At 31.8% G+C, this 25,695-nt stretch overlaps 1 long non-coding RNA gene across 1 annotated transcript in view; it reads left to right on the top strand.

The window, feature by feature from the left end:
- LOC135144783 (uncharacterized) overlaps positions 1-23,797 on the top strand; it is a 214,109-nt gene extending 190,312 nt beyond the window's left edge. Inside the window, exon 7 of the long non-coding RNA XR_010283230.1 lies at positions 23,684-23,797. This is a non-coding gene — a long non-coding RNA (uncharacterized LOC135144783). The remainder of the gene's footprint in view (positions 1-23,683) is intronic.
- The last annotated feature ends 1,898 nt before the right edge of the window (positions 23,798-25,695 follow it).

Below are 25,695 nucleotides of genomic sequence, written 5' to 3'. Positions count from 1 at the left end.
ACGGAGGACAGACAGACGGAAACGGTATGCCGACGTTAGCTTACGCTCGGGAAGTAAAAATATCAACATATGTCACATATATGCTAATTATCCTAAATATTAGGAACTGTGATACGAATGAACATACTTGAGGCAGTATTGTCTTATGAAAATACAAGAGTTGAGTAGGCTTTCAGTGAAAAAATATTAAGTATATGTACTGAAAAACTTGTTTGTCCAGCTTTTTTATACAAGGAAAAACAAACAGACAGAATTAGATTTTAATTTAAATATATTTATTATGTTTGAAATTTCTTTTTTCATGCGCAAAAATCTTCAGATGTGCATTTCGGATGGCGTTCTACTGTATCATTATTTTATGGTAAAGAATTGTACGTTTTCTGACTTTTTATTGTAATTAATTAATCTAATGCGAATTTTGGTTTGTTTTGCTTACACGAAACAGAAAATTTTCTGGATCTGCGTATTTGTACATCTGCTCTTAAAAATGATAACGTCTTCTCAAAATAGTTCCTGAAAAAATCACACTTCAAATTTGCAGCATGACTTGCCTAAATAATAATAATATATAATTTGAAAATGCACGAACACAAACTCTACTATCGTTAACCAATACAAAATAAATGAAAAAAAAAAAAAAACTAATACAATTCTTTTGAGTGTCATAGAAAAAGTGAAGTATTATTGTTTTCCCGTATAATCCATTATTCTCGGATGATTTACCAAACTTACTTGTGGCTCGTATGATAAATTTCATCCTCGTGAGTAATCGCTGTCATTACACGTACTTTGAATATTCTAAGTAATGTTTTTAAATATGCGTAAATATTTTTGTCCTAAAAATATACGTTTTAAAAATAAAGGACATTTGACTGGATTCCCAGTAATTTCGGTAAATTTAAAAACATTACTATAAATTTCATGGAGTGGGTGAAGTAAGGTAAAGTTCGCGTTAATTGTGCAAATTAAAATTAATCTTTAAATCTGTAATCACATAAGAAAAGCAAGTTTTGTTATCGGTAACACTGATGCGGTAACGATATTTTTTTTACTTGATATGTTAATTAAAGTGAATAAAACACCAAATTCTCATGTTTCTCTGTAATATTATAAACTTTTTAATCTACAAATGTATTTTGCTCAAAATGTCAAGGTGGTCCTGAAATAAAGGTTTTCTCTTTAAAAATTAAATTTAATAAGAATGGCTCCATCACCTTTTGTTTCAATATAGATAAACAAATGTTACACAAATTTAAAGTAGGAGCTTTGTGGATAACATGATACGAACACAATAACAGATACAAGAAATGATGTAAAATCAATTTATCGTCTAAAATATTCTATAAAATGTTATGTTAAATTGTGAGGTCCACAGAGAAGTCATGACAAATTTTAAAAGTACGGATCTGGTACGGGCTTCTAACTGCCACGGACACAGTGTCAAAAAACTGTTTACAGAGTTAGGATCATTTTTAGTTGTACAAGATGCTAAAATAACGTTCTAAGTACATACGAAATGCGAAAATGGAAACTGTAAGTTGTGTTATAATTATAGTGGATATTTAAGACTACTTCATTTCATAACACTTTCAGTGTCGGAAAATTGAATTCACCTTTTACAATAAATAAAGTGTTATAAGAGCCTATCACGCTACAACATTTTCCTAATAAAAAAATCTACAATTAACTAATTAAATTGGTTCATTTTCCAAGTCAATTACCGTTACTTCATGTAACCGGAAAGACAAAATCATTGGCCCGTCGGGTTGTTTTTCAGACGTAATTCAAACATCACTCGCTCTCTTACATTCCGGGGGTTCACCTTTTCAGAGGACACTGGAAAACCATTGACCCTGAAAAGTAATTCAATTAATAAACTGATTTTATGGATGAATTATTTTCATTCAAAGTCCTGCAACTGGGAAAACAAACTCTTCCATTGATCCAGAGCTCACGAACCTAATACAATTTGGCAACAATGTTAGACGTATACGCGAGTATAAATACGACGTCTGTCCATTCTGCAGCCAGTCAGTTTCGCGATATCGTCGCAGGAAAATCGGCGCGGAAAAGGTGCCGATATAGGCTTCGTGTATTATTATTTAACTTTTATTAGAAATAAACGCTTTACGAACTTCTGTATCTTACCTGGATTTTCACCAAAAACCGCAATAATCTACAAAGATTATGCGATCAAGATAATATAAATCGAGTCTACCCTACACCTGCAATCGTACGTCTGCTACAATTTTAATTAATCCGGCGCACAAACTGAGGAATTGTTATATGACGTATTTTAGAAACAAAATTTTGCTATCTAAGGAGGCTCATGCAGACGGTAAACGAGTTCCCTCGACCTCATTTCGTAGTTTTGTAACAAATAAACATAACCTGAACTTCGCCATTTTCTTGATTATATATCCATATATATCATGTATCAAACGTTTGTTTTCCCGATCACAAATGGAAAATGTGTATTGGTTTTAATTCAATTATAATTTTACAAAACATGTAATTTTATTTTAGGTTGATATAAATCGAAAACAGAATTAACTCAACACAATTTCTCCAAATTGCTGTTTGCAACATGTAGCTGCTTGCTATTTGTAATTTATTTAATAACACGCTTCCAAACCTTTCAAATTCCCTATAACAACAAAAAAACAAAACCTGTGATTTGTGTTTACTTTTCATAACGTTTTGTTATTAATATTTTCATGTTAAAATTGAATGTAGGGTGATGTTTATCTATTGCTTTTTCCGGTCCACTGGCTATATTTTTATAAGCAGCATAACAAGAGCTCCGTAAATAATTTGACAATATGGAAAAATTCAAATGAATTGTAGTGTAACCGCTAATAAGTGAATCAGTAACAGATAATAAGTTAACAAAACACTGAATGTAAACGACAGTCGGTGAAAGAGCCCTAGGCTTCTCAAGCTTTCCTATAGTCAAAGGCTGCAGATACAAACGCACTAATTAATCCCACTAAATATTATGATATAAGCATGCTGCCGACAAAGTGGAACACTGCATTGTTATCGTAACGTATTTCAGGTGAGGGGTTATCTTTCAAAGGAATCTTCTTGAAAACTTAATCGAAAGTTGGAATTAAAAAATACAAGCTCAGTTCTCAATACGGGCTCGGTTATTAATGCTTTGCATAGGAAGTTTTACACTGAAAGTGTGATAACGTCAGCAGATTTGGTGAACCGTAGTGCAAATTAACTATAATAGCATACTAACTGTTAAACGTTCAAAAGGTGAGGTACACTGTTGAAAAGTTAATAATAATCGTCAACGCGCATATATCTTTCCTCCAAGTCCAGAGAACCCGTTAACAAAAGCATCAAAATATCCTGTCGACATCCTTAGCTGTTTTCATGTGTAATAAATACTTAGTTACTAATAATAATAAGTAGTTATTTATCTTATTATATCTATATCTGTTGACGCCGTAGTGTTAGTAGATGTTAATGATAACAGGAAAACCGTTTGCCTTCCGCAGACCGAAGATCGGCAAGGAGGAACTACGCCGAAAAGGAACTTGGTTGGTCACGTGTATTCTTGGGTAATTAACACATATTCAGGGATGTTATTGCTTGAGAATACACGTAGCTGACAAGTGACAACAACATCGTCATCGCTGGGAATACGGAATCAAATGGCAGCAGATGTTAATTGCTCATTTCCATCTCCTCATCGCAAATGTGATGTACGAAATCGTCTCGCACTCGAATAAATCAGCTTAAATATACATCTTGGGTTAAACGACCACTTCTGGGTGCTTTATTTAAGTGTGCGGCTGTATTGTTAGAGATAGTGATACGTAAAAGCTCCCATTTGGGCTATACAAACACTAGAAAACCTTTACGCGTCTGAAGAACGGCATCGCTAATAATTTATTTAAACTTGCTCGGGATTGCTGCTTTCGCAGGCTTTCTCGGTGGATCAACAAAACAACAAAAGATGAGGTAATCATAATTTTCTCTTTTGAAGTATTTTCGCTACTACAAACGGTATTTATATGTAAAAGTTTTATTTAATTTACGTTAGAAGAACAAATTTTCATTTCGAGAACGTTTAATTTGTTTTCTTTTATGAGAAAGGAAAGTTGATAATTTCGACGAAATTACGTTCTTGTAGATCAGATTGTAAATTATCATTGACTTGAGTGATTGCTTCAAAAGGAATGGTAAATGCCGGTAGTTAAATTAATTTTCAAATTGTTCACGTAAATAGGTTCCAGGAGACTACTTACTTATAGGAGTCGCTGCGGACTATCATGTAATACATGGGTGTTCAATAATTAATTCCACTTTTGGAAATGGCCACCCGTCTAATCCTTTCATGCCGCAGTTTTTTTTAATAATCTGGAGGAAACATTAAAAAGGATTTAATTTTATTTTTTAGTGGTAAATTTACGTTCTCTTGGCGATGGAACAAGCTTTTATAATTTATAAAACAACGAAAGCAACGAGCTCTATAATTTATATTTACTTTTTCAAAATTTTTAAAGTCAAGAAATTACTTGTAATGTTGTAGTAATAAAATTATCTCTGAATTATAGACTAACTATTGACGCAATTTTAAAAATGTAATTATTTTTTCAATACTGAAGAATATTATTACATATTTACATAACGTACGAATGAGCTAAATAAAATTTTTACTCTGACTTCTCTGTTCCCGTATTATATTTACAAAAAAATATGATTTACCACATTGTATAGCTATAATATGTATTATAATAAAAAGGTCGGGCCATGTTAAAAGCTCATGTCTACTTCAAAAATATGAAATGCATTTGGCACTGTGAGAGCAAGACTAAATGTTTTAGTAATTTTTTAGTTATATTTTCACTTAACATACCACATTTTGAGATACGCTAGTCTTGCTCACGCAATGCGAATTTGTGAAAGAAAATAGTACTTTAAGAAAAAATCTCAAACAAGTCTACCGTGACTTGGAGATTTTAAAAACGAATTTGAGTTGCAGTTTGGAGTCCTCAAAAGTTTCAGAGTGCTCGTACATATATCTTACGCGGCGATAATGTTTGTGTTGTGTATATTAAAAAATAAATAAATTCGAAAATTTTAAAAGAACATCAAGTAAACAAGGAAAATTCACTTATATGGACATGTTGTACACGGTTTCTATAAATGTATATAGGTTCGCAGTAGGTCATGTAAAGTGCCGCCTCTCAGATTTAACTGTACGGAAATCCGTAAGTGCCCAAGGACGCACCAACCACGCACAAGTGTATAACTGATTGCCTAAACGCTTCATATGTTTTTAAAAAATAAAGCTAATTCATTAGTTCATTACCTTAAAAAGAAACATTTATTGCGGTTAAACATCACAGTAAGTGTTGAAAATTTTCATCATTCTGTTCAAGGCACATATTCACTCTCTTTTTAATTTAAAAAATGTTCTGTAACATCCTTTCATTAATACTTTGGAGCCGTTGTTAAATTGTTCAATTCTGCTCAAGTCGTCTCAAATCATCAACAATTTCCTCAGATGAAGTCTTCCACGAGATTTCTCGTTGTTGATACTGCCAGTTCGAACAAATCTGTTGATTACATCTCTAATGTGGACCTTTAACGATGTTTCTTGAATTATTAAATCCCGATATTTGGCCAGATATTCTTGCTTACAAGCGGTTATAGAATTCACGCACTCTTCGTTTACGAAGTGCCATTGCGATAACAAGAGATAACGATGAAAGTATCTTGTTCAACAGAATAAACCATTTTCACAGTCTTCGCTTCCTAGCACAAAAACAAAATTTTCGTACGCAACCACCAAGAGTTCTGAAAATGACTGTTTTGTTGTTTTGAGCTTGGATCAACGAGAATTACTGTAATACGCACTTGAAAAACATTAAAACAATAAAAACGACGACTTTAAATAACAGGTTACAAATGACATTAGACATTAATGTGACAAGTGACAACTGTCATAATGATGCATAATCATGGGCATAATTTCAGCCAAGCGGGATTTTTGAAATCCATGGCCAACTACGCCCTTATAAAAATCATTTATAAAAGCCCTGTATATTCTCGTGTATTAAATGCTATATTTATCCTTCCTTATAATGATAATAACTAATGATAAAAAATTAATGCAATTAAATTCAGTTGATATTTCTTGACTTGAGTTGATCTCACAAGTAATATTGTAGACAAAATTAATCTTTTTTTAATTTAATTTAATTTTGGTAATTATTGCTTAAATTAGCTCGCCTTTGATAAACGGCATACATTTGTTAAAAGAACATTGTTTTTATGCATTAAACATCCAGTCTTTATTATACCGGGTGTCTGGAAAATGACAGATTAACTTTCCTCTACGCTCTTAACAATCAACTGGTGAGTCCGGCAAAAATAGTAAAAAAATTGCTTCTCACATTGTGATGGTATTACAATGATTTTAAAATTGGTTCTTTTCCTGGGTCTAACAACTAAACAACACATTCATTATCACAATAACTAGTAATAAAAGTTTTAGTTAATATTTTTCTCTCCCATGACCATGTTTAATTACCAGTTCAGTTAGAACGTACAAAGATATGTTTGTGTTGTTTTTGCAATAATTTGATAACATTCCATTTGACAACAATGTTTGCCTGATATAAAGCGAAGGTACAAATCAACAAAAATCTAGTAAGCAGTTAAAAATGTTTGAGGAATCAAAATTATCAAAGTTTTCAAAACCCTACGATTAAAGTGTTCGCAGTTAATTTTAGATCCCCTAGTGTGTGATTTTCAGATAAAATTTAAAATATTCTGGCATTTTGTTGCTGGATGAATTTGAAAAAGTTTTGAGTGCCGCAGTGTTTTTTTTTAATTCCATAAACTCTGGGGTATTATTTTGGGAGTCCATGGAGATTTTTTTTTTAATTATTATTTAAAACAATTTTAAGGAAATTTTTGTTCTCTCTTTTCTTAGGGGGATTTCATTTGCCAAAATAGGACTTATTTTAACAGCTACTAACCCCAATTATGTTTAATATAGTTGAAAGAAAATCGAAACAAAGAAATAATCACCCTACTTGAGAGAAATATACACATGTGTTTTCAAGAATCTAGAACATAAAATATTAAAAGATGAAGGAAACTTAGAAATATACAACTCAGTTATAAAAAAATAATAACCATTAAATAATGATTATATTTAACATTACAAATCAGTAGTCAGAAATCACTTTCGCAACTCATCTTTACTATTGGATGAAATTATCAATTCCCATTCCTCGATATCACATTCTCCATTATATTTTTCAAAAAATGACGAATGTCTGGTAGTATTTTTTAAACTTCTTTGGTGCAGAATTCCCTTAAAGAGGCTATTAATAATTCCATCCTGCAGGGCAAGTTGACTTCAAATATTTACATAAAATTTCAGTAAATATCTTGCAAACATTTTTATGACTGTCCTTAACGGATAAAACAACCTCACTTATATCGTCAAATATTTCGAAAAGGGGTTAAAAGGGGTTTCAAATTAATTTTGAGGACCTTATCATCAAGCTTGGGGCTTTTTTTATAAGTCACCGCAAACATAAAATTATTTTGAAGCTGACAAAATTTACAATACTATAAAAGAATGTCTTTTCTAAATAGAAACTGTTGCTGGAATTGACAGATACAGTTCTAGAGAGTTCTTGAATAGCTCGTGACCTTTTGAAATGAGGGGGACACAATTTTGTTGATGAAGATATGAAATATTGAAGATATAAAACAGCCTGTTATTACCAATTAATAGACGAAATTGTGTGCTGCAAATACAAGTAAATCCAAAATTATACTCAATAAGTAAAAAGAAAAAAAAGATTTGTCCACATACCTTTAGTTTTAATTCATTACGTCCTTCCTGAGGAGACATAAAAAAGAAAACAATTAATTTTTTTCACAACCACGCATTCACAAAAATTTATCATACGCGTTAAGTCTATTAAAATATTTATGAAAGTCTCTCGTTTTGCCATGAACACTTCTTTTTATTAACAAATCGGGAGTGACCCTCCTTACATTTTTCATTGCAAGTGTATCGTCATAAGAGAGAGGACCATTTTTTATTAAATATTCAAGTTAATTCATTATTTTCACTTAATTCCGTAGTTGAATTACTGCCAGTGGTCAGTGTTTCAAATATGACCCGCTTCCAACCAAATACAGCGACTAGAGGCGCGGTTTCCATGGCAACATTGCAAATAAAAAGTCTAAATAAGTCATGATCGGGTCTCCGTTTTTATCGAGACCTGACCAATGGACAATATCTTTAGATGCAAGTTTTGATACATTAGATACAAATGGAGGCAGGTAAAAAAATTAGTTTTGATAATTATGACACAAACTTTCGCATAATTTTTTAAAGATTGAAAATTACTATTTGCTATATCCAATGTGTTTGTAGACGTTGTAATTGGGGGGGGGGGGCTGCTATACTTACTTAAATACTTACTTAAATGTTTAAATACGACAGGTCATATTTTTAATATAACAAAGTAATTAATAACGATTTTAAACGTTATGTTATCAAGTGAATTATTTTTTATGACAAACTTCCACCTTATATCGGACGTATTACGAAAGTATTTTTATAACTTGATTGATTGTTCAATTGCAGCGATATACATCTAAAATACTACAGTCATTGTAAATATGTTTTCACATGAAGTCTACTTTTTAAGTTTTGCGTTTCAGTAGAAATTATAAAAAAATCAAACTTAATAGGTCAGTCCAATTTCAGATTTTACATCTGGGAATTAAAAAGTGTTTTTTTATTAGTTGCAGCGTAATACAGTGGTAACTTAAAATTGTTTGTAAACGGAGTAATATTAAAGCAACAAGCCCAACTAAAACGCTGTTTAAATTTAATATAATCCCACAAAAACAACGAAAGTTTTAATTCAAACTAAGTTATTTATGTAGCGTTGCGATGTGTAGTTTCACGAATGTGTGTATTGTAGTGGAAAAATGAATTATATGAACTTCAATTCTGTATTACTGCCAAAATAATGTGTTTTTGTTTAATAAATGTTATAACAATTCTAATATTATTTATTATTTTTGGTAAAATTACCACTTAAATTTATTTTGGAGGAATGTAATACAGTACAACTTCCATGCGGCAAACGTGCCTTCCACACAATAAATTCACAATTGGAAGAAATATTCTTTTTTATTATTTCTAAACTTTGTTTAAAATATAATTCATTTAAGAAAGTTCATATTCCAGCAGCAAATTAAACCATGTACATATGTTATTATAACTAGATGCTGTTTAGCGAGAGCTAGTTCAAATTAAGTTGATTATTAAAAAATATTTAAAAACAGCATGGCATTAAAAGCTACTACATACTTTTATTTTTCAAGGAAGAAGTACTGTTTGAAGCCCAAAATTTTTAGTGTTTGTAAAGTACCCACAGCTTTAATAGCGGAGTTCATTCTAAAATATGAGTCCATCCAGAAATTTTTAGATTTAGTTATGTTCTACATTTAGCATCCATTGGAAAATTATAGTGTTGGAAAAAAATGTCCTAAAAAAATTAAATACGTCTGTTGAACAGTGCGTTCTTTTTTTGTTTTTGTTTTTAAGTTCTGGTTACTTGTCTGCTGGGTTTATTTAAAAAATACATTTCGTAAAAATACGAGAATTTTTAAAAGATAGCTCATATTTAAATTTTATAGTTAGACGCCTTTTATTAAAATTTATTGACACAAGTTTAGTCAAGATTTTCATTAAAAACAGTACACAAAAATGTAGGTTTCTTTGTGAAGGTGTTTCATATGGGAAAAAATAAACTTTACCGTCTGCCAAAACAGTCACTATGTAATGATTTTTGCATATAAAAGAGCTATAACTATATTGGTCTTCTTTACAAATGCAGACTAATTATTATTAGTATTATTATATCTCTATTTCTAATTTGAAACAAAGTGTGAAAACTAAATAAAAAATCAATATGTGTTACTCATGTGTTGGATTAAATTGTATATTAAATTCGTGTGTTATGGCTTTAAATCACTTAAGAAAATTAGTCATTCGTTCCTTCGTCGCTCGTGACTAAATTTTTCCTCGGGTAATTTATGTGTTACATAACATACAAGTGTAATAAATAACTATTCTTTTTATCTTAAATCCAAAGTCCAATTCTGATTAAAATACCTACATTTTTAAGCTGTTCTGTTAAGCTTAATACTTAGAAACCATAAGAATTAAACATATTTTAAAAGTTTGTAAAATGTTAACAAGAAGTTAAAATAGATTGTGGCATACATTCAGTCAGACAGTGTTTTGTAAACTTCGTGAAATACTTTTCTTGCCTTCTTTTAAAGTAATTGTTATTAGCTAGTATGAAAAAAAATTCAGCAGCATTTTCTATTAGCTTGAAACTAAAAATAAAGAGAATTTCAGGAAATAATTTAATTCCGACCATATTATACTGGCAGATAAAAAGATTCGTAGGGATCAGCATCTGAGCCACAGTAGAGACCGTTGTATATTTTAAAAGACGAAGGATATTTTGGGATATCCTTTGTGTTTAAAATGCATTGAAACGTTGGTTTTTCCTTAGAATTTCAGCAACGTGCCGTTTAATTCGGGGAATCGACAAGTGGAATTGTTGAATTGTTATCAGAGCGAGCGTTGGTCAAAACCTGTTCGCTGCTGGTTTCCTTTCAGCAGTTCTTGCAGCACCGCCATCTGCGTCCTCCCTTTAATAAAAAGAAGACCATCTGCAGTGATACGCAATTATTTATCGTTTCTGCTTTAAACCGATGTTTATTTGTCATCACGAAAATATGTTATTAGTCTCGAATAGAGGGATGAACGAGCAAACAAGCAAACATAATAATAAAAGAAATTAAAGGCGAATAAAAAACAAACTGCGAGATTCCTCTAAAAATGAAATATCATGCGCGCTCCAATTAGGGGAAGGTAACATACGATAACGTCGCTAAAACCTCTTTATGCGACGTCAAAGGTATGGTACCAATAAAAGACGCATTAGTGCAAACGAATCTTCTGCGAAAAACGAGGTCTATTGATGTATTGAGAGGCATGAACGAAGCCCCTAATAATGGCCCCAACTTTGTGAAAATATTTTTATTTGGAAAATAAAAGTTTACTTCTGAACACTTATTGGTTATTAAATAGCGAGTGGCGCAAAACGCGGATCAGTTTAAGGGATGTTTTGCTCACCGTGAAATAGATACCGAGCTTTTAGACTTTCTTTAGGTCGGCAGTAATGGACGCTAGAAATATACGGTACTATATTCCTAAAAAAATTTAACAATTTTTATAAAATACGACAACCAAATTTGATAAAAATGTTCGCACACATCAAACTTATTGTTGCTAGGGCTATACTTTTAAATACAATTGAAATTTTCTGATTAGTGTTGTTAATGTGTACTTTCTTAGTATGTTTTTAAAAGACATAACAAAGGACCTGACAACAGTGTACTTTTTATAATTCAAAGAACATATAAAAAAATTGTACGGTGTAACAATAAAATCAATTTTATTTTGCACTGCACTTCTTTTAGAATTAAATTTGCGGAAAGATAACGCTATTATAGTTGTACAACATACAGCGTGCTCACCTTCTTGAATTTTCTGTATCGAAGGAAGAAATTAGTTTTTGTTTCCTTTTGGAAAACATAAGATCTCAAATTTTCATCATTGCATTTTATTGAATTTTGATCTTGATTTCTTAACTTTCATTGGCGTTTCGACAAAACCTCATTAATTATTACTCCCTCTGTCCCAAATTAAGTGTCCGATTTGGAAATATATTTTGTCCCAAAATAAAATAGAAACATGTACTTTTTAATGAAGAATTATTATTCTTACAACAATTATATATTTATCTTATCTTAAATTTGGGGGTTTTAAAAAGACACACTAAACAATAAATTTGTCAAATTATAAGGCGAGTTTCAAAACAGGTACAGGAAACACAGTAATTATTGTAGTAATAACTATAGCAATTATTGTAAAATATGGTAAGTGTCCAACTTCTCCAAGAAATTTGCACATACAAACATTCCCCCAGGTTAAATACAGTAGGTGCAAGGTTTCTCATGGGAATCTCCACAACAATCAAAGATGGGGCACTTGTATGAAAAGAATAAATAAATACAGGATCCTTATTACTTTCATGTTTTCTAGACGTTTGACCTCAAGAGTAGGAAAAAGTGGATCTGTCGTCTGCGTCCTTTTTATTGGGGACACAGTCTCCGAAACTACTCGATCAATTGTCGTCAAATTTTATATGAATGTTAAAAATATCGTATAGATGGTAAAAATGCTAAAGAAATGTGTCTAATCATCCCCACCAACAATGTGATGTCGTTGTCTCCAAAATTTACGATAATAAATGTGATTTAAATTTTATAAAATAAAATACTTCTGCACTTGTGGTCTTTGAATCCGTCTTGAGTTTTTGCCAGACATCAAAATTTTTTGAAAAAAAGTCAAAATTTTTTAACAACATTTTGCAATTTAACTTAAAACGGTTAAACCGAATGTTCTGTAATCTTGCAAGAGTTTTGAGGTCATTGTAAGTATCGTAAATCGTTAGTGAAAATTTATAAGTTCATCCTTTTTCAAAAATTGATGACGTCATCTCAAAAGTTTGTTGAATAAATCCTATCTAAAATATGTAAAATATTACGAATTTAGACTTATGGTTTCCGAATTCATTAATATTTTTTAGAATTACTTATACAGTTGACCCAATAAAAAAATAATTAATGAGGCAATATATTTTGTTGATTAAGTTAAGAAAGGCTCTCCCCGTTTAGTTGAAAATTTGAGATTACGGTACTGTTATTATTGTTGTTACACTCATCAATTAAAATTGATGTATGCGTTCGTGATAAAGTGTTAATGACGTTATCACAAAATTTTATTATAGAAAAATTCACTTGAAACGTGCTCCTTTATTGTGTTAATAGTCCGCCTACATAGCTTGTTTATATGGGTTACCACAAAAAAAATAAACAATGATTTGTGCTAAAAATTGTAATTTAAACTGTGATCGTTTCTTCTTCTTCCCTTAAAAGGTACCCACTAGATGTACCAATCTAATAGAAATCTTGATTGTTAAATTAGTTATATTATTTAATTAATGTACTCTATCTTGGTTGAATCTTAAGACGAATGTTGCGGTCCTGTGAAAAATGGATTTGGAGTGGCTACGAAAGAATCTCCCAGGATATCGTCAAGGGTGTGAAAACGCAATAAAAAAAGAGCTTGACGTTAAGTGACAACAGGTTTTCCATTTATTTAAAGAAATAATGATTATATTGCAATATTTATTCTCAGTTATAACTGTTCCAAAAGGTTTTCAATTAATTATTATTCATAAATTATACATATTTTTCGTTCCTCGCAACGTGGCCCTATCTTAGAAAAAGTTAAAAAATACGTCAATATTTTTTTTTATATCATGCAATGATGCCATTCATCACAAAAATTATATTCACTCTCTGGCAACCCCTTTGTATATTTGTACAATAATTTAAAAAACTGTTGTTGTAGACAACTGATGAGATGGTTTAAGATTTTTTAAAGGAATCATAAAATGAGAGTGAGTGACCAAGTTATTTCCTCTTCCTAGCGTTCACCCCGTAGGTACAAAACACAAAATTTAAATAGTTTATTTATAGTTGGTTGTTTTACGCTGTATGTTAGGGCTCGCATCCCAGGCAACATGATGTCTTTTTCACGTGAATAAATGGTCATCATTTACGTCATAGTGACCAAAGATTTCACGTGATATTGACGTACCAATGACGGTCAAATGTCTCGTCTAGATGACGTCATTTTCTCACGAACTATTGACGTGATGTACTGACGTCTTAGAGTCGTCATTTTGTAACGAATTATTGACGTGATTCACTGACGTCCTAGAGACGGCATTTATTGTCCATTTTAAGACGTTTTTTATATTTTGATTTTTAGAAAAAAATATGCAATAAATAAAATGCTGAAATAATTTTATTTTTTTATATTGTTTAGCTTAAATAAAATATTATAATTCGATATAATCACCAAGTAAAGCCCAAAACAAAGTATATATTAATTAAAGTTAAAACAAATTAGTGTAAAAAAATTAAATTTACTACAATTTTGTACAACCAACAATAAACTTCAATAAACAAATAAAAAATATGTCAATTAAACAAATTAAAGATAAACCACTTCTAAGTACACAAACAAATCTACATACAGGTAGTTACGAGTATAATTAGTTTAAACAAAAAAAAAGGATATTGTACAATATATAATCAAAAATAAACGTTGCAATAAAATATGCTATTTAAAGAAAAATCAGTTTTAAAAACACAAAGAAATCTATTTAGTTACAAAGAATATTAAAAAGAAACTATATTAAACTTTAGATCAGTCTTAAAAACACAAACAAATCTATTTACAAAAAATATTATAAAAAAACTAGAATAAAGGGAAAAGACAATTGAATCGCATTGTTGAAGTTACTTGATTGAAAATGCACTGTAAAACCACAGTATATGTAAAACTATCTAATTCACGACGACTTGACTGTCCCCAACACACAAAAAAGTACCGTTACGAATTAATTTTGTTTTAACAATCATATCAATAACCTAAGTTTTTTAAGTTTGCCTCAATTTATTGCACTGAAAAGAAAAACCCGTTAGAGTGCATGGATTATGGAAATGCAATCATTTTTTCATCTATGGGCAATAGCAAGCATTTGACTATTATTAAATTTAAGGGATTACAGCTTAAAGCACAAGACAAATTCTGTATTTTATAAATGCTAAATTTATTTGAATCTAACGGATAATCGTAAAATGGTTGCATTGACAAAAACGTACAGCCTATCAGGAAAATCTCGTCAATAATTTTTACAATGAAGCGAAATGTGTATGTCTAAATAGTAAGTTACCAAAAAGTATCGTAGTATTACAGGCATCTACCGGTATATAATATCCAATATTAATGTTATAGATGTATATATGAATTCATTGTATTTTTTTAACTTACAAAGAAATCTGCTTGTTCTAATATGCAAACATAATCTTGTAATTCGTCAAAATTTGTTTAGGTGTGGTTTTGGCGGCATAATTTCTATTTTTGTTTTCTTTTTCAGTTGTCAGATTTGATGACGTTTCCATGTTGGAGATTTTTTCACTCGTTTCCTTTAGCATTTCTTTCGTTTCGCACATGTGTTTTGTAATTGTTTCAAATCTAAAATAAAATTATGTTCATTAGCATTAGTTCATAAAAAATTGCAGTAACATACCTTTGCAATATTTTATAACGCCTCATTTTCAAAAACAGTCACCGTAAGTTCTTCATAATCAATGGGAGTATCTTCAGTGATTAATGGTGGTCTTTCCAGCTTATCTGAAAAAACTGCTTTTGTTATCTACGTAGTACGTACAGTTATCAAAAATAACAGAAACACATAAAAATTAAAATTATTACTTTATTAGATATTAACTTACCTACTATAAATGAGTACAACCCACACTGAATGGCATAAATTTGCACAAAACTGCGTTAAAAATGAAGTGAGTAACGGATACACGAGAAAGTTTCGGTGGTTGAGAACCAACTGGAAGTATTGGAATGATTCTCTGTGAAGTGCAATAAACATAAATACCGAAAAAAGGGAAAGTCCGAATGCACACCCCAAACATCTGATGTATTGTATAGTAAATACGGTTAACAATAAATTTAATAAAACTGAATATTAATCACTCTCGAATTTTTTTGGTAACCGTCGTCACTTTTTAAACGTGTTTATAAAATCAAAATTCGACGAAGGAATTCTTCAAAACCTTGTCCCGTTTTAGGGACAATGGAAAAAGAATTTTTATGACTGTTTGTGTCGTTGGGTCTTTTCGCTCAACCTCAGATGTTCTATTTATAATTTGCCAAGCAGGTACTTACAAAATAACACTTCCAGAGTAAACAAGTTTTCAGAAATAATTATTTTATTAGAAATGATTAGAATGAAAAAACTTGTCTTTGGTGTATTTCTAATTAAGCCGTTGTATTTTTTGCTCTAAATATAATCAAGCATTATGAAGGCCACTTTTTAAAGAATACGACGACCCACATCTAATTGATCATATAATCTATAAAAAATGACGAAGAAAGGACGGCCTATTGACGCCATTAATTGACGTCAGAAATAAGTCATAAAAATCTTGTTATTTTCACGTGATTTTTTGGGCGAATAACGTCGCCGACGAGTTATGACCAAAAATTGACGTGAATTAGACGACAGTCTGCTGCTTGGGATGTTTTATACTTACTCTCAGAAATAAAGTTCGGCTCATCATTCTTTTGCTTTTTTGAGACTATATTAAAAACTAAATAAATAAATAAATAAAACGTTCCTTAAATTAACGTAACGATTTAGATGAAAGCTTCATCAGAAAAAATAACATATCCAAAGTCTTTTCGGGACTTTCTTCCATTCTTTCTCTCAAATCTTCAACGATTTTTTGACTAACTGTAGGCCTTCCTATTGACTTCCCTATAGAAACATTTTCTGTGCTATTTTTATATAACCCATTCCCCGTTCGTATTTAATGTCCCATTTTGACAGTAGGATAGTAGGAATTAAATGACTTCTGACATTAAAACAAAAACAAACCATCAAGTTGCACAGTGCTACCAGTATTGCAAAAATAAATTTCTCCATAACTGTAGTGGACAGAACTACTTAATAATTTTGTGTAAATAAGAAGTGGCACACAAATTCAATTGTGTCAGAGATATCTTTGACTACATTTTTTATGATAACCTCGTACAAATGTCTATAAATGATTCGTTCAGACTTGTGTACAACTGTTAGGCATTTATAGCAAAATATTCAACATTTTTATGACTTACTTAAATTTTGATTGTAAAACCATAAGTAAAACCATTTTTTCATAAAAGCGGCAAAATTCTTTAATTTAAAAAAATAAAAATTGGTGGTTGTATAAATCATTTATAGACACTCTGTATTTGCGCTTTCGGCTGTACAAAAACTGGACGTGGTTACTATGACGACAAACGAGTATGGCGTTTGACAAATAGTTCCTCCAATCTTGGTGACAAAATGTTTGAGTGATTGCACTTGGACTTTTTAAATAAAAGTTTTGATAAAAATGAATATCGGTTTGATTGGCGATTGAGCACTGTTGTTGAAAGGGTTGTTGACATAGTAAATATACTGAAGGATCATCGATAATCTTTTGTACGCCACCGTAAAACTGGATTACCGAAAAGAATAGACCTGAAATAATTATTGGTATCATGCATAGGTAACATGATTTTGTCTTCTGGTTTTCCCGTCTGAAGTAATTTTGAATCTAAAAACTGACAGGACTTGTACTTTGCCATAGAATTAATTGAGAATCCGTAACTCAAAAGAACAACTTTTTGTCAAATAAAATAGTAACAATAAGTGTGAAGGAGTGGTTTGATACTGAAACGAAGATTTTATTTAATAACGTTTTCTGTATCAGGTTAAGAACTCTCTTCTTTGTAATTGGTTCCTGAGTTGTTCCTCATGTTTTTATTTTGTTTTAAGGTAGAATCATAGAGGGAAAAAGAGGGCAACAGAAATGACACAAAGTAACAAATCAATTCACATTATTATTATTTTTCTGTTTCAATTTGACAATGGACGTCAAGAAATATTTATAAAAACTATTTTTCGAGACACTTAAAGTTCGACAAAGGGGAAGACAGTAAACGAAAACAACAAGACAAGTCAGTTGAGGCACAAACTGTGGGAAAACACACCAGTAATCAGCAAAAACGAAAAAGGGTTGGCGCCAAAACTGTGTAGCCACTTATGTAGCGTTAAAAATAAAAATTCCAATAGTAGTGTAATCGTTTCTACAAAACTGTAAAAGGCGGCACACAATGTCAACAAAGCCATGGCCTTCCTTGACTACAATATTTTATGATGACCCTGTATAAAATAATATTCTTCCGTACTTGTGGTTTACCAACTGGCCTTTATTTTTTACCTTAGATATTTAGATTCTTGGAAAAAAAAATCAAAATTTTAGGACCTTTTGTAATTTAATTTAGATGCTGCAAAACCGATTGTTACGAAATCTTGCAAACGTTTTATTTATTTATTTTTTTTAATTGATTTTATTACAGAGTGTTTATAAAATGTATATTTCTTGACCTGAATTTGCCATTTTGTATAAACAATGATTATAATCAGATTATTAGAACTAACGTTACATCTCATTTTGTAACGAATATCGGGGTAAAGACGGGGGATCAACATCAATAAAATTAAAATTTCATTAGTAGTGTAGTGTCATTTACAGATATTTTACGTTACGACCGCACTGGACTGTAAAACAATACGATTAAACATCTGATATAAAGAACAATTAAAACTTCAACTTCCTTCTAATTTCTCTACCTCTAAATTACTCCAGCAACAAACAACATCATAATGAGCGAATGTAGTCATATTACATTCGAATAATGTTCCAAAATAGCTGGAAACAAGGAAGATCTAATTAATTATAAGGATTAATGTAGAAATATCTCTACTAAATACTAAATCAAAGCATGAGTAAATTAACATAATATAGAGAGAGTTATGGTTTACCTATGTGTACGTATTGTGTGAAAATCAATAATTTAATACAACATTAGCCTCATTAGGTAGTTTGTTATTATACACAAGTTTATAGATACCTTAGTTTGAGAAGCAGATAATGTGCCTGCGGCTATATTATTTACAAGTATACGAACACGCCTATGTAAATTCTTACACGTCCACTTTTCTTAATTGTCAGGTTTTCAACGTAACAGTATTTCACCAAAAAAATCATTTAATTAAATAACAGAACATAAACAGGTGAAACTTTTAGTTTTGAAGGTGCTTTTGTGCAAATAATATTAATTAAAATTTAATAAAATAATATTCAGGGATTTATAAAGTTATTAAAACAATAAATTGTTATTATTTTATACACATTATGCGTTGATGAAATAAAAAAATCAAAGATAACTTAAATTATTTTCCAACCCACTTACATTTCCATAGCCACGAACTCAGACCAAAACTAAAACCACTTAAAAGAAACTAGCGTCGAAAAATCGTATCCACTTTGATGTTTAATATGTTGGTAGCACCGCTTGCAGTGGCAAGTTTGATTGATGTTGAGGTGGTTGGTTCGGTTCATCGTCGGTTCACCGCCACGCGATAACCGACGCATGATGGATCGCAGAACTCACTCTTTCACCGACCGGAGTATCGCTGCCTTTTTCCCATAATGAGCTCCAAACTGCCAAGTTAATTACCTACACAGGACTGTATTAACAACGAAATTGCTTTCGCCGCACGCTTTTATCTATTCAAAAGCTTTTTCACTGAACAAATTGTCTACGGTGCTATTCTGCGCAGTAATATGTATATTTCCTGCAGAAGGTAAAAATGCATGAAACTGGTTTGTGGTAATTTTATATTATCAAGAGATTACTAATATTTTTATTAGTATTACTGATATACGGGGTGAGTCACTAAGTTCACGGTCCTCGAAATTTCATGAATGATTATTATTGATTACAAATAGAAAAAAATTAAAGGGGTTTTGTTTTTGAGACACATAACTTAGTTTTGTTTTTTTTTAATGGGACACCTAAATACCTACTCTGACCGAGTTCTTCTCAGGCTTTATGACCAGAATTTATTTTGAAATTCCGATGCCACGTTGGCACGTTACTCCGAGTTTCTTTAATAATTTTTTTAGCATTGCAGGCGGTGACAAAAGAAATCGCAATGGTGTTATTTTTAACCTCTGTATTGCGATATTTTATAGAGAGAGTGCACGCTTTGTTGTGGTATAAATTAAATTAAATTAAATCTAGATCGTTTATTAAGAAGTTCTAAAATATTACAAGTTTCGTATATCGATGTTATAATTTCTTCAAATAGAACACCTTGTAATTTGATACCGCATCGTATTCGCTTTGTTTCTCTTAAAAACATAAAAAATCTCTGGAAATGTTAATTAAAATACAGAAAATACTTTACAAAAACAAAAATAGTAAGACCCAGTAAACATATGGCGTTGTACTTATTTGAAACAGCTGAAGCGCCAATATCTCTGAATAAAATATTGTAACATGTATAAACACTTTCATAGTAATTTTAAAAATTAGCTATGGTTATAAAGCCTAAATTTAGGTAAAATATATAGGGCGTATTTAGAAAGACTAAATTGTCTGTTGCTTGCGCACGCGCGGTTAATAACTCACCGTGTGTAGTATGATTGAAATCCTACAAACCCCGAAGTTTCTTGTCTTTTTGAATAACTTTTAAATTTTAGTTATCAAAGCATGTTCCCTTTAGTTTTCCTTTTTATTTTCCTTCAGTATGCTGTCGCTTCAGTGAAGTACATAAGAAAGATAATATTTATAAAAACCTTTAATAATAATCTGAGAAGAGGAAGATTCAAATAAACTTAATGTATCACAGAACGGTTTTTCATAGACAAAAATAACACTGTATAAACAGGGTTTTATTTTACCGCTTCCAAACTGAAACAGCGTAAACCAAAGAAACAGATACTGATTTCAGAGGCTTTCACTGCTGGAGTCACTATATGATCGTTTTCCAGGTTGGGACCGTGTCAAGTGAGTTTTGGGCTTGGCGTTTCGCACACTTTCGTAAGTGCATCTTCAGAAGCAAGATCGGGAAAGATTTGGAAGAAGGCAAAAAGGCACGGTACTCGGTTTTTGAGCGGGGTGGTGACGCGATGAAATTTAGCGTGAAGATATTGATCGGTATGGGCAGATTTTCGATAGACCAAATGACCAAGTCGAGCTTCGGGTAAAAACGGCAAACATGTCTTCAGGAAAATGGATATGACTGATTTCGTATCGACTGTATATTGATTCCTCAGGTTACCGACCATCGATCTAAAACACTCCAACGGCAAAAGATCAGAACAATTTTCAAACCCGCAACTAAAGTTGCACAAATTCTTCCTTGCGTCAAAGATTCTCGCCAAGCTCTAGACTGTAAAGGAATCTACAGCATTCCCTGCTCCTGTGGTGTGAAATATATACATAGGATAAACAGGTCGGTCAATAAAAATTTGAATTTAGGAACACTAACGTTGTCTCAAAACAGGTCTCCTGTCCCACGCTGCCGTACCTGAACGCCAACATGAAACTGGTCACACCATTTTGTTTGAAAACTGCCAAGTCCTGTCTAAAGCACCACATTTCAATGACTGGAAAATCTGTGAAGCTATTGAAATCCATAAATGTTCTAATAATCTCAACTCAGATAGTGGTTATTAGGTATCTGTTAAATATTTGGAAGCCCACTAAATGCAATTACGCGTTTATCTCCCCCACTCCACCCGCAGCCATCCAATTAACTTTGCCGGTTTCCCCTACCACATCTCTATCGAAAGATCACAATTTCATCCTTTCCTGACAGAAGAATTTCGCCTCTAGTATGGTTGATATGCTGAGTACCGTTGCCTTTCTCCTCTTCACAACCCTGCTCCTGAAGATGCCACTTACGAAAGTGTGCGAAACGTCGAGCCCAATAACTCACTTGTCGCGGTCCAAACTCGGAAAACGATCATATTATGCAATAGATACTTTTCTCGTAATGAATGTAAATTGTCATTTTATCATTAATTCATATGATGGAACTATTCTGAATGATATGTTTCTAACGATCTCTAACCCAAAAATTGTAGGATAGTCCGGAAAAAAAACTAGTGCTTTTTTTATGATTATCGCTATCTGTTGGTGCTACTGTTTGTCATTCTGTCACTCACTAGTGGGTTACCTGCTGCATTTTTCTGCAATAAAACAAAGTTTTGAGCCAATTTTTGTACACTGTCATTTCCATAATTATACACTCTTGTAAACAATATAACCAGTAACAATTTTATTTATATAAAAATCGGCACAAAATATCGTATGTATCACATGTTTTGCGAATACTCTATCTGCAGGTCTCTTTTATCGGCTCGGCCCGATAAATTCATTCGTATTCGCAAAAAATCTAGTTTCTGGCCTTGAATAGAAACAACTAGTTCTGAATAGGGCTATTTCTTCTGGAGGTTAAGAATAGGCCCTTTATTCAACGTTAATCATGAAACAAATGCAAATGGAACTCCCACAATTTGTCAGAATCTTAATTTTTATAAATGTAAAAGGCAGGTACAACTAGAAAAGAAAGACAAATAAAATAGCAAAATACCTATATCAATATACTGCTGGTACTGATAAACAAAATAAAAGTCGATTGAGACACCACGTGCATAGAAACGAAATTGACTTTGTGACATTTTCAGATGACGTCATCATTTTTTGGAAGGAATGAAAAGATAATGATTTTCCGAAAGTCTGCATCTATACAATGTTAAAAATAGGTCCAGTTGCAAAATATTGTCCCCAGTTTAAATAGGTCACTGCAAAATTTTAAAATGACGTCATTACATTTTCGTTGCGGATGAACGCAAATTTTGCTTAACATCTAGTTTAAAGACACTATTTTTGTAGTACAATTTTATTACCCTATCAGTCTCATTTAAGCCAATAAGAATCGAACAAATTTCCTGGTAGAAACTTTCGTCGATCCTTGACTGACGTCTCGTGTCACATTATAGAAAACATACAATTACCCATCACAGCACAACAGCTTTTTCCAAAAATTATGAAGTTTGATTTTGCAAAGTTTATTTTGTTTTGTGGTAACCCCTATAAGTTAAAAAGTATCTGTGTGCAGTGTTAAAGTAAAGATTAAGAAGCATGCTATGCGTATGTTTCAGACGAGCTTTTTCCTTCCCGAAAATGTAAACAACACTTCAGCATGAACACGTATATCAGTTTAATTTTTATATTAGCAATCGAATCATCATATTTTGCAGATGTTAGATAGCATCTAGTTCGCAAAATTTTGAGATGACGTCTCAATTGCTTGGGAGAAGATAAATGAATAAATTATTATTAACGATTTATTATATGCTTGAGATGACGTTACAATTTTAAGACTTCAGAGCATTCGGTTGTGCAATTTCCAAGATAAACTGTTGCATAATTAAAATTTTTTTTTGCGAAAAATTTAGATGTATAGTGTCAAAAATGAACACAGATTTATAAACTACACCTACAAGGGTAGGTTAATTTATAAAATTTAAATAACACTTACTATGTACAATTTTGATGTGACATCATCACATTTTTGGAAAATATTCTCAGGAAAGAAACCGTCCCATCAAAGTTATGTTCGAAAGACCCGAAGATGTCCATGCGATTTTAAAAAATAAAACGGAATTTCCGTATTCATGTCAACCCGATCGAACTCCGATGCAGCGCGAATAATTAAAAACCATTCGTGTGGAATTAAATAATCTTATCATAAGAGGTGTAACTGGATTCTGGATTCTTAATTTATGGGGGCTGACCGTAATGGTGTAACAGACAAACTATTAAATTTATTAACGGTGTTCCAAAAATTGTAACAAAACAAAAAAACTCAACAGCGGTCTCCGGACTAAAACAACAACTCTACTACAATCAACCCTTAATGCAGACTACGACATAGTTATATTAACGGAGACTTGGCTTACTAAAGACATTTTCCTAAACGAAATTTTTGGTTCTCAGTATACTGTCTATCGTCGAGATCGTGATCAATCTGAGACTGTAAAATCCCTGGCAGTGGCGTTCTCATCGCAGTCCGTGCAGAGTTAGAACTCTTCCGCTATATACAACGTAACACCATCATTGTATGAAGAACTGTATGTATCTCTTTTCTTAAAAAACGAAAATGTTCACCATTATGTTCAAGGCTGATTGTTCAATTTCATGTTACAACAGAAACTCCTGATTGCAGAGGAAATTTTGTCAAATATGTTGGCGGATTCTGCGCAAGTTGTCTCAAATCCTCAACTTCCTCAGGTACTCAACGTCTTCCCCGAGATGTCTCTTTGTTGACACTGCCAGTTCGAACAAATCTGTTGATTACATCTTTAATGTGAGCCTTTAACGATGTTTCTTGAATTAAATAATCACCGTATTTGGCCAGATATTCTTGATTACAGAATAAACCCACTTTTTGTTTACGAAGTCCCATTGCGTTAACAAGACATAACAATGAAAATGTCTTGTTCAATAGAATAAACCATTTTCACGGTGTTCACTTTCTAGCACCAAAACAAAATTTTCGTACGCAACCACCAAGAACTTTGAAAACGACTGTTTTGTTGTTTTGAACTTCGATCAACGAGAATTACTGTAATTCACACTTGAAAAACGTTGAAACAATAAATAAAAACGACGACTTTAAATGACAGGTTACAAATGTCATTAATGACAAGTGAGAACTGTCATAGTGAGGGATAATTTCAGCGAAGTGGGATTTTCGAAATCCATGGCCAACTACGCCCTTAGAATCATTTATAAAAGCCCTGCACACTGTACATTATGCGTGATAGGAGATTACAATCTCCCTAATCTTGAACATGATTGAATAAATAGGCAAATTTGTGGAAAAAGTGAATCTGAGAAGATAATTTGCGACTCGTTCAACTATCTTGAAATGTATCAATTGAATAATGTCCGAAACTGTAACAATGTTATTTGAGATTTATTACTTGCAAAATTACCTAAATTAACTGTAAAAAAAACCGATCCATTATAAGCGATATACATCATCCTCCTGTCTCGAACAATTACGATAAACTAAAATCAAAAATTTCATCTTATTACAATTGTAGAAAATAATTTCTTATCATCTGTAAAATGGAAAATTCTACTGAATTCCAACATCTATGAATTAGCGCTCCAGACGTGTTATGATATTATCCACTTTGCGATTAACAAATTCACACGAAAACAACAGAAGTTCATTAGTGGCTCACGTTATCCGGTTTGGTACTCCAAACAAACCATAAAACTAATTACAAAGAAGCGCAACTTATACTGCAACTGTAAATAATCATTGAACATGTTTGTTTATAACAAATATAAGAAGCTAAGAAAAACATCAAAAATTGAAATTGCCAAAGATTATGCCAGGTATTTGTGTTACATACAGTCAAATATTCATTCTGACTGTACGGCTTTTTTTAAATTTTTCAATAACAAAGTAAATCCAACTTCGATATACCCAATATAATGATCTACGACAATGAATCTTCTTCCAATCCTCGTGAAATTAATATAATTTGCAAAATTCTTCAAATTTGTCTACAAAGCTCACAATAATGACATTACTATTACGGATTATTCCCGTTGTGATAACATCAATAACTTAGATAAAATTGAAATATCCCCAGATATTGTTTCTAACAAATTAAATAAAATAATAGCAACTTTTAAGTCAGGTCCTGACGGAGTACCATCTTATTTTTTTAAACAACGCAGTCGCAATTTACTGTGGCCCCTCTCGATTATATACTCTAAATCGATCTCTGAAGCAGTGTGTCCCTCTTTTTGGAAGATCTTATATGTTTCAAAGATGATTCTCATAGCAATATTCCATCTCTCACCTTAGCTCGAGTCCGCGAAGATGATATAATTAAAATCGTGGCTTCTTTTCCACTTAAGCACACGGCTGGTGATGACCAGATACCCAGCTTTATGATTCATGATGCAAGATATGCGTTGCCTCAACC

Source organism: Zophobas morio, unplaced genomic scaffold (genome assembly GCF_036711695.1).
Source record: "Zophobas morio isolate AGI-343-1 ecotype UQ-CSIRO unplaced genomic scaffold, CSIRO_AGI_Zmor_V1 ptg000108l, whole genome shotgun sequence".
Taxonomy (NCBI): domain Eukaryota; kingdom Metazoa; phylum Arthropoda; class Insecta; order Coleoptera; family Tenebrionidae; genus Zophobas; species Zophobas morio.
The sequence above is the reverse complement of the archived record's forward strand: the minus strand, read 5'-3'. Positions and strand labels throughout refer to the sequence as shown.